Below are 7348 nucleotides of genomic sequence, written 5' to 3' on the forward strand. Positions count from 1 at the left end.
AGGGTCCCACCTGCCCGTCCATCCCGGCATACGGGCAGCCTCAGGGCTGGTTCACTGCCCCTTGTTTTGCGGTGCTGTGCTGGTTCCTGCCGTTTGCTGAGGTCAGAAATGCAGAGTTTTCTTTTTTTACTAGTTCACTGTATTGATAAAATCACAGTTGCTGTCGCAGAGACAGTAGTTTAATCACACATCAGCACACAGAATCACATAATCAATTCGGTTGGAAAAGCCCTCAGAGGTTATCGAGTCCAACTTAGGACCCAACACCAACTTGTCAACCAGACCATGGCACTGAGTGCCATATTCAGTCTTTCCTTAAGCATCTCCAGAGGCGGTGATTCCACCTCCTCCCTGGGCAGTCCATTCCAATGTCTAATCACCCTTTCTGTTGAGCAATTCCACCTAATGTCCAATGTAAACCTCTCCTGGCACAGGTTAACACTACATCCTCTCACCCTGATGCTGGTTACGTGGAAGGTTTAGGAATACTTAGGAACGTTTAATCAGTGCCCATTTATATTGTTTGCCTGTATTGTCTATATCAATCTAAGTTCAATGTGCACAAAACCGAAGTTGAAAAGCCCATTCTACATTTTAATAACTTTTTTCCTGTGACTATTTAATTACACTGCAGCCTGGGGACACAGCTGTCATTGAAAAAGCCATTGCACAAACTCCTCCCTGTCCAACACAAAACATGAGCACACCAGACATCTGGCATTAAAAACTGAACTTAATGCCCTTGGTTTTAGGCAGGCAAGGGGATGTGATACCTTAACACCATCAAAATGATAATTGGAGACATCTGTCTTGCTATGCAGGTTCCACAGGAGACATCTTTCTGCCTGAGACAACTGTATTACAAGCAAAACCACGGCAAGCACCTGCCAGTTTGCTGTAATCAGTCAGGCTGCTCTAAGGTTGTTTAAGCAAATACCCAGCTGTCATATTGGCCTTTTTGCTAGAAAATAGATATGGAAAATAAGTGCTTCCAAGCAAGTTAGTTGGTGTTAAGAGAAACTGAAAAATAAAGGATTTGATTACTATTCTAGAATTCAAATGTTTACATGGGAAGATACTTCAAAGCACTTAGAATGAAGAGTGCAAAGAACAGGTGATTGAGAATATTTTCCATGGGATCCAATTGTGCTGTTGACAGTATTTTTCTGCCATTAAATCCTTCTTTCCAACTGTCTTCAGGGGACAGTTGTGCGTGCTCGTATCATGGACATACATGGATATATGCCGCCTTATGAGCTAAGTGAAATGTTGAATTCATTATTAGACATAGTCTTACATCTAAAGATCTTTATTAAACTTCAGTCCTGTGGCTGACACGTTTCCATAATGCCACGATGACCCAGTTCTCCTATCTAACTGCACAGTTTCATTATTGAAAATGTTAAACAAAAACATTCAGAAAAACTCCAAAGTAAAACCTTACTAGACAAATTATTTTTTTGTCAAGTAGGTTTTTGCTTGCTTGTTTTTGCTTTGTGTGTATGTGATGACAACTAAGTAACTGCCCAAAGACAGGCAGTTATTCCATATTAAAAACACTTCCCACATCTTACAGCTAGAATGAGGAATCACCAGTGATAACAGCTGCTATTACAAAATAGACCTAAAAATGAAAAGCAAGTAAATGAGAGTTTGAACTAGTTTTTCAAATAAGTGCAAAGTAAGATAAAATCCAGAGTAGGGTGTTAAATACCATTGTGATGAGATACAGTTCCCCTGGTAAATAGCATCATTACAGACAAGTTGTAATGCAGCTGGTATGGTGGAGTATGTTCAGAAGGCAGGCTAGCAGGCAAACCAGCACAGATTCCTCCTGCTCCATTGGTCAGAAGATGACATTAATTGGATGATAAACTACTTTCAGTATAATTATGTAAATTGCATTTCACTTTTATGCAATTATTTTAAAATTTATTTTTAAATTTAAATTTAAAATGTTAAAAATGTCTATAAGCCTACTATAGCAGTGCAGAGAAGTACAGTTCTCTCAGCATTTTCTTTCATACTTTGACAATATTTTGCATATACTAAAATTCACCTTATTTCTTTCAAGTTCAATTATTTTACTATTCCCATGAGCCATCTGTAAAGTGGATAAAAAAAAAAAAAAAAAAAAAAAAAAAAAGCCTAGGGATCTTATGAGAGGTGTTGAATCCAGACATCTCTGGTGCGTGGGGTTTGCTGCTTCTGGCTGCTGAAATCCATCCACACACCATCCATCCTCTCTGGACCCAGCAGGATTCTTATGCTCCCATGTGTCCTGGACAAGCGTGGCACACACACAGGACACTAACAGAGCCAGCCATTCAGACTACCATGGCACACAGAACTCTACCAGAAATGATACATAATTGTGGAGGCCGGTGAGCCTGTCAATGAAGGAACCACAACAGCCCCCCGGAAGGATGAGCCCTAGGGCTTTACTAGGTTAGGGTGAAAGAAAAGGGTCTCTCCTAACAGGCTTTCTGTTAACTATATCAATTACGTTGATATACACCGGTTCTGTTTTCCTGGTTGGCCCGTTGGCCTTCCTGCCCCCTTTTTACCCTATAGATCTTCCCTGTGGAAAGTTCTCCCTTCCCGGTTCTCCCCTTGGCTTTTGTTCCCTTGCTCCTCCCTCGCTACTCCCTTACTGGCTCCCCTACCTTAACCCCGCCTATGCTCCACCCCTGCATTCCCCGACCATTGGTCCCTGGTGTTTTCTCCGCCCCTATCCGGTCCCATATTTAAATCTTGGACCCTTCGTTGTTCCTTTATCTTCATCCCTGGATCCCTTCGCCTGTGTGGCAGTAAACTGCCTTGTGGAACCCCACACGAAGCCCCTCCCCTGCTCCTTGTCGTGGGCCTCTTTGTGGATTATAAGCTATCCAGTGTGTGTGTGAGTGCGTGAGAAGTGGCCTGCTGAGTGACTCCCTTTGTTGGAGGCACTTCCAGAAGGTCGTGGCACCTCACCATCCACCCTCGCCACAACACATAATGTAAGTAGAGAGTGAAGTCCTGCTCCCCCTCTCCAGCTGAACAGGACTGGAATGCCCAGGTGATCACTCACACACCCTCACTCCTTGGACTCACCAGAACACCCTCATTCACAAATCACCGTGGCCCCTCGGTCCATCTAATGCCCATGCCTGAACACTGGCCCTCCTATCCATGTATGTGTGTCTCCTCCTGCTAACTAGCTAGTCCAGTTTAAATCTGATAGCAGATTACACATCCACAGGATTAAATACACTGGGGCAGGATATTTAGATGAGAAAGAATAGCTAGGAACAAGCTTCATAAAAAGGTAGGACTAGTTGCTGTGGTCAGGCAAAGAGTTCAGTAAGACAAATGTACTGAATGCTGCCAGCTCACATGTGCACCCCCCTACGTCTCATTTTCCCATGTGTCTTCCTAGATCCTCCCTGATCCTTTCCCTGTTTTTGGCCAGTTCTATGAACATCCCATAGAAAGTTTTGCAGACTCCTGCTGATATCCCATAAGAAGTTTTGCACAGTCCTATACACCCCCTCAAGTATCTTGTGGTACTCATGATAAGCATATTTTCTCATTCTTACCAAAGACAAAGCTCAGGCTAGCCCTCCTCAGGGTGTCTGCCTGGGCAGCTCTTTAATGTCCTCAAGTCTTCTTCTCCTCACTCTCGTCTTTGTTACCACCTGCTTATTCAGCAATTTTGTGCACCTGTGTGTGTTTAATAGATCATTTGCCCTCTTGTTTCTAATGTCTTCTATAATGAAAAAACGTAGTGAACCAAAAGCTTTCACATTCCATATACCCTTACAGAGACTGTCTGTACCACAGCAAAGCTTGTCATAAAGTTCAGAGGAAAATGGCTTTTAGAAATTACTAGCTACTGTATTGTTAGTTAAGAAGTTTCATCAATTATCTGGCTGCACCACCAAAAGCCTTTGAGTTTGGGGTTTTGTTCTTTTAAAGTGAGGATTTTATTGACGAACTAACAAACCACCAGCAGTGTCATTGTGGAAGTGAGCCTGAGGAGGAATGTGGAAGTTGTTTAAACATTACCTTTGTTAATGTAACTTGCTTTGTCCAAAGACAGGAAACAATTTGAAACGGGGAACTTCTTTTTCTGAAATACAAGCCCTTGTTTGCTGCTGGACAGGATACAGGTTTTTGGGTACAGTTCTGATCTGGCAAAACAGTTCCTGTGTCTTTACCAAGAATATTAATACCTTGTGGGTAAATAGACAGTATTTATGAAAACAGATGTCACTGAAGAAGGAAACCTTCTTTCTCTGTATCCAAAGTTGGAGGAGAGCTTCATGCTGAACTTCCCAAGCCTGAGCAGTGGTGAACCAGGCATCACAGGAAACCAGGCTTCACCAGGCACACTGCACACAAAATGTGCTCCAGCAGAAAATTAGCTCTCTGCAGAGCAGACTATTTCTTGGCATAAATGAGTTCAGCTCTGGTTTTGAGTGCTAGGTAGTGCAGTAGTAGAATTAAATAACAAAATTGCTGTGACATGGATTACTTGAAGTGAAATCTGTTCTTTATCAAAGGAGCTTTGATGTAGGCCTAGTAACAGGGACTTCCCTTAATAGCTGGCACTTGTCAAATGCTTGTAGCTTGTTGAGAAAATAGCTTCTGATTCTCCCAAAGTTGTCCTGTGTCAGACTTTTGTAATCTGAATGTGTTGCTTTGGGCAAATATGCTCAGTGGTTATCTGCAGTAAGTCATAGCACTGTGGTTAAATATGAGAAATTAACTGATTTACAAAAAATGAAAAGGGTAAGGTTTTCAGTTTCAACATTTCAAAAAAACCTATAATAAACACAGGCCATAAAACATTGTTGGAGTGTATCTGAAAATATTTTCCTAGGTGGTTTTTTTATTAATTTTTCTGAGGTATGTATAGGTCATAGAAGAAGATTCAGAAGCATTTACTACTAAATTATATTTGTCAGAATGTATATTATTCATTGCTGGCCCTTCCTTTCATTGCCTTGGGGCTGGTATTGAGCTTTTGAATTTTAGTCTTCATCATGTACATTCTTCTTTTACAGTGCCTATTTTTCTGATCTTTTATGGGAATGCAGTATCTGGACGTACAATAACCATGGCTGTGGCAAGTTCTGTTTTTCCTTTGTGGGTTGGTATGATCTCAGCAGATGAGAATTTTGTGAATGACAAAGCTTTCTGATTTTCTGGCTCTACCATTACCATACTCTTTAGTTAGAAAATTATTTCTGGCTTAAATACTATAATGACCCATCACCGTGTGTCCCACATTAACTACCTTTTAAACTGTGTATCATAGGAAGCACACATTTAATGTAGAGATCAGCATATTTAGTTTCACAATGGTCAGAAATAAAATAGAATATCAATGCAGGTTTTAAGTGACTGCTTATAGTATCACATATTTTGAGAATGCTCTGGAGAACAAAGTTTTTGCAGGCAACTTTACCTTTGTTACTAGAGCTGAAAGAAATTATAGGAATGAAAATAATCAGTGGGATTCTTAACAGTTTCTCAAATGTTAAACCAGCTTTGCTCTCTTTTTTGACCTTGAGCTAAATTCTCATGAATGATGAATAGAATCAGAACTTATCCAATTTAACTAAATTTTCTGAATAGATACACATCTCTGATGCACATCATTTAGTTTATGCAGCATTTTTGGTTGGTGCAGCTCTAAGATGTACATGTTAAACAACTGGTTTCATGCTTCTGCAAGGACACACAAGGACATTGTTTTGGAGCAGCCTTCCCTCCCTGCACTATTCCTCAAGATCTGCACCAGTTAGCCATTCTGCACCAGGTGTGACATGCTGCAGTACAGCTCCCTCTGTAGTCACAGGGCCTGTAGAAGCCCTTGAAGGATGTGAAAGTGCCATAATGTAGAAAAATAGGCTGTCTTAATGGAATACCCAGGACGGGAATTGTAACTTCAGTATGTGAATTGTGAAGAACACAGGAGAGAGGAAGGTACCTTTGCCAAAGCCTGACTATCTTATACGTGATGTGCGAGGTAGGTAGAGGGGAAGAACAGAGTGAGTCTTTACACTTCATCTCCTATTGTGCCTGTTGCTTCATTTTGAGCAAAATGTCCCTCTTCCCCTTTTCCTATTTCTGATAGAAAGTAAATATAAGTCCATTTTAGTTCTCTTAAGCACCTACATGGTCTTACCTTGGAGATGACAGGAAGCTCGGAAGGCATAAAGCATTTTGGATTTTTGGTATGCTTATTTCCATTTCCTCAGTTCTTCTTCTCCTTAGAGAACGTTGTTATATTCATCATGAGATGGCTTGTGTGTCATCAAGAATCAGAAAGTTCAATTAAATAATTGACTGAATGATTAATTAATTGATTATGAAGAGAAGGCTAAACAAATTGACATCAAAAGAAAAATTTTTTTTTAATATAATGCTTGTACTTTTAGTCCAGTAAATGCTAAAAGGTTGCCTGTGTAACAGCATGGCTGAAACCTTCCATGGCCTCTGAAACCTCCATTCTTACAGAAAAGAAATTGAATATCCCAAGTTTATAGTCTGGTCCCATAGTTTTGTATTGCATTTGATGTTTGTCCCTGGGGATTTCTATGCTGTTGCAGCTCCCACTTTTACAATTTTTCTATCATTCCTGCACCTTACTATTTTCCATTTCCTACTTCAAATAGAAAAAAAACCCCAACAATTTCACTTTGATTCTCTTGAAGAAAATTAGAAAAAAAATGTGGAACAGACCTCAGCGTTGGTATCAATAACTTCTAAAATCACAACTAGCCTCATGAGAAATAACAGCAATTAAAAATCCATCTGCACAAAATGCCCATGCATTTATGTAGCCTGATCTTAAATTTTCCCATTGAGCTCCGCTGTGAAAAGTAGTAAACATGGGATGAATACCTAACACTTCAGAAGATGATTATTTATCAGTGAAACAGAATGTTGTAGATGCTGTAGAAATAAGTACGCAAAGGTACTGACTCCAGTGAGTTGCAGGTGGTGATCAGTGATATCTGAACAAATTTGGAATGGAGTGCTGCCTCATTTATCAGGGAGAACCTTCCTTAACATGGGTGGCTACGCCCAGGGATATTTCATTTCCTTGAGTCTTAAATTGCTGTGGTCAGCAGGGCACAAATAGCTGAGACTCCTGAATTACACAAAGCTTATACACAAGGCTGGAGTTGGAATTTGGAATTGCCTGCACATGGCAGACAGTGCTGCTGAACATAACTGCAGTTACAGGTTCTATACTGTTACACAGGCATGCACCTGGCAAGACTGCATCTGCTGGTGAGACATGAGGGTCCCTGTTTCATCTTCTTCTGGACCCCTTTTTTGGAGGGGGGGGGAA

The sequence above is a fragment of the Corvus brachyrhynchos genome, unplaced genomic scaffold, assembly GCF_000691975.1.
Source record: "Corvus brachyrhynchos isolate BGI_N302 unplaced genomic scaffold, ASM69197v1 scaffold28, whole genome shotgun sequence".
NCBI lineage: Eukaryota > Metazoa > Chordata > Aves > Passeriformes > Corvidae > Corvus > Corvus brachyrhynchos.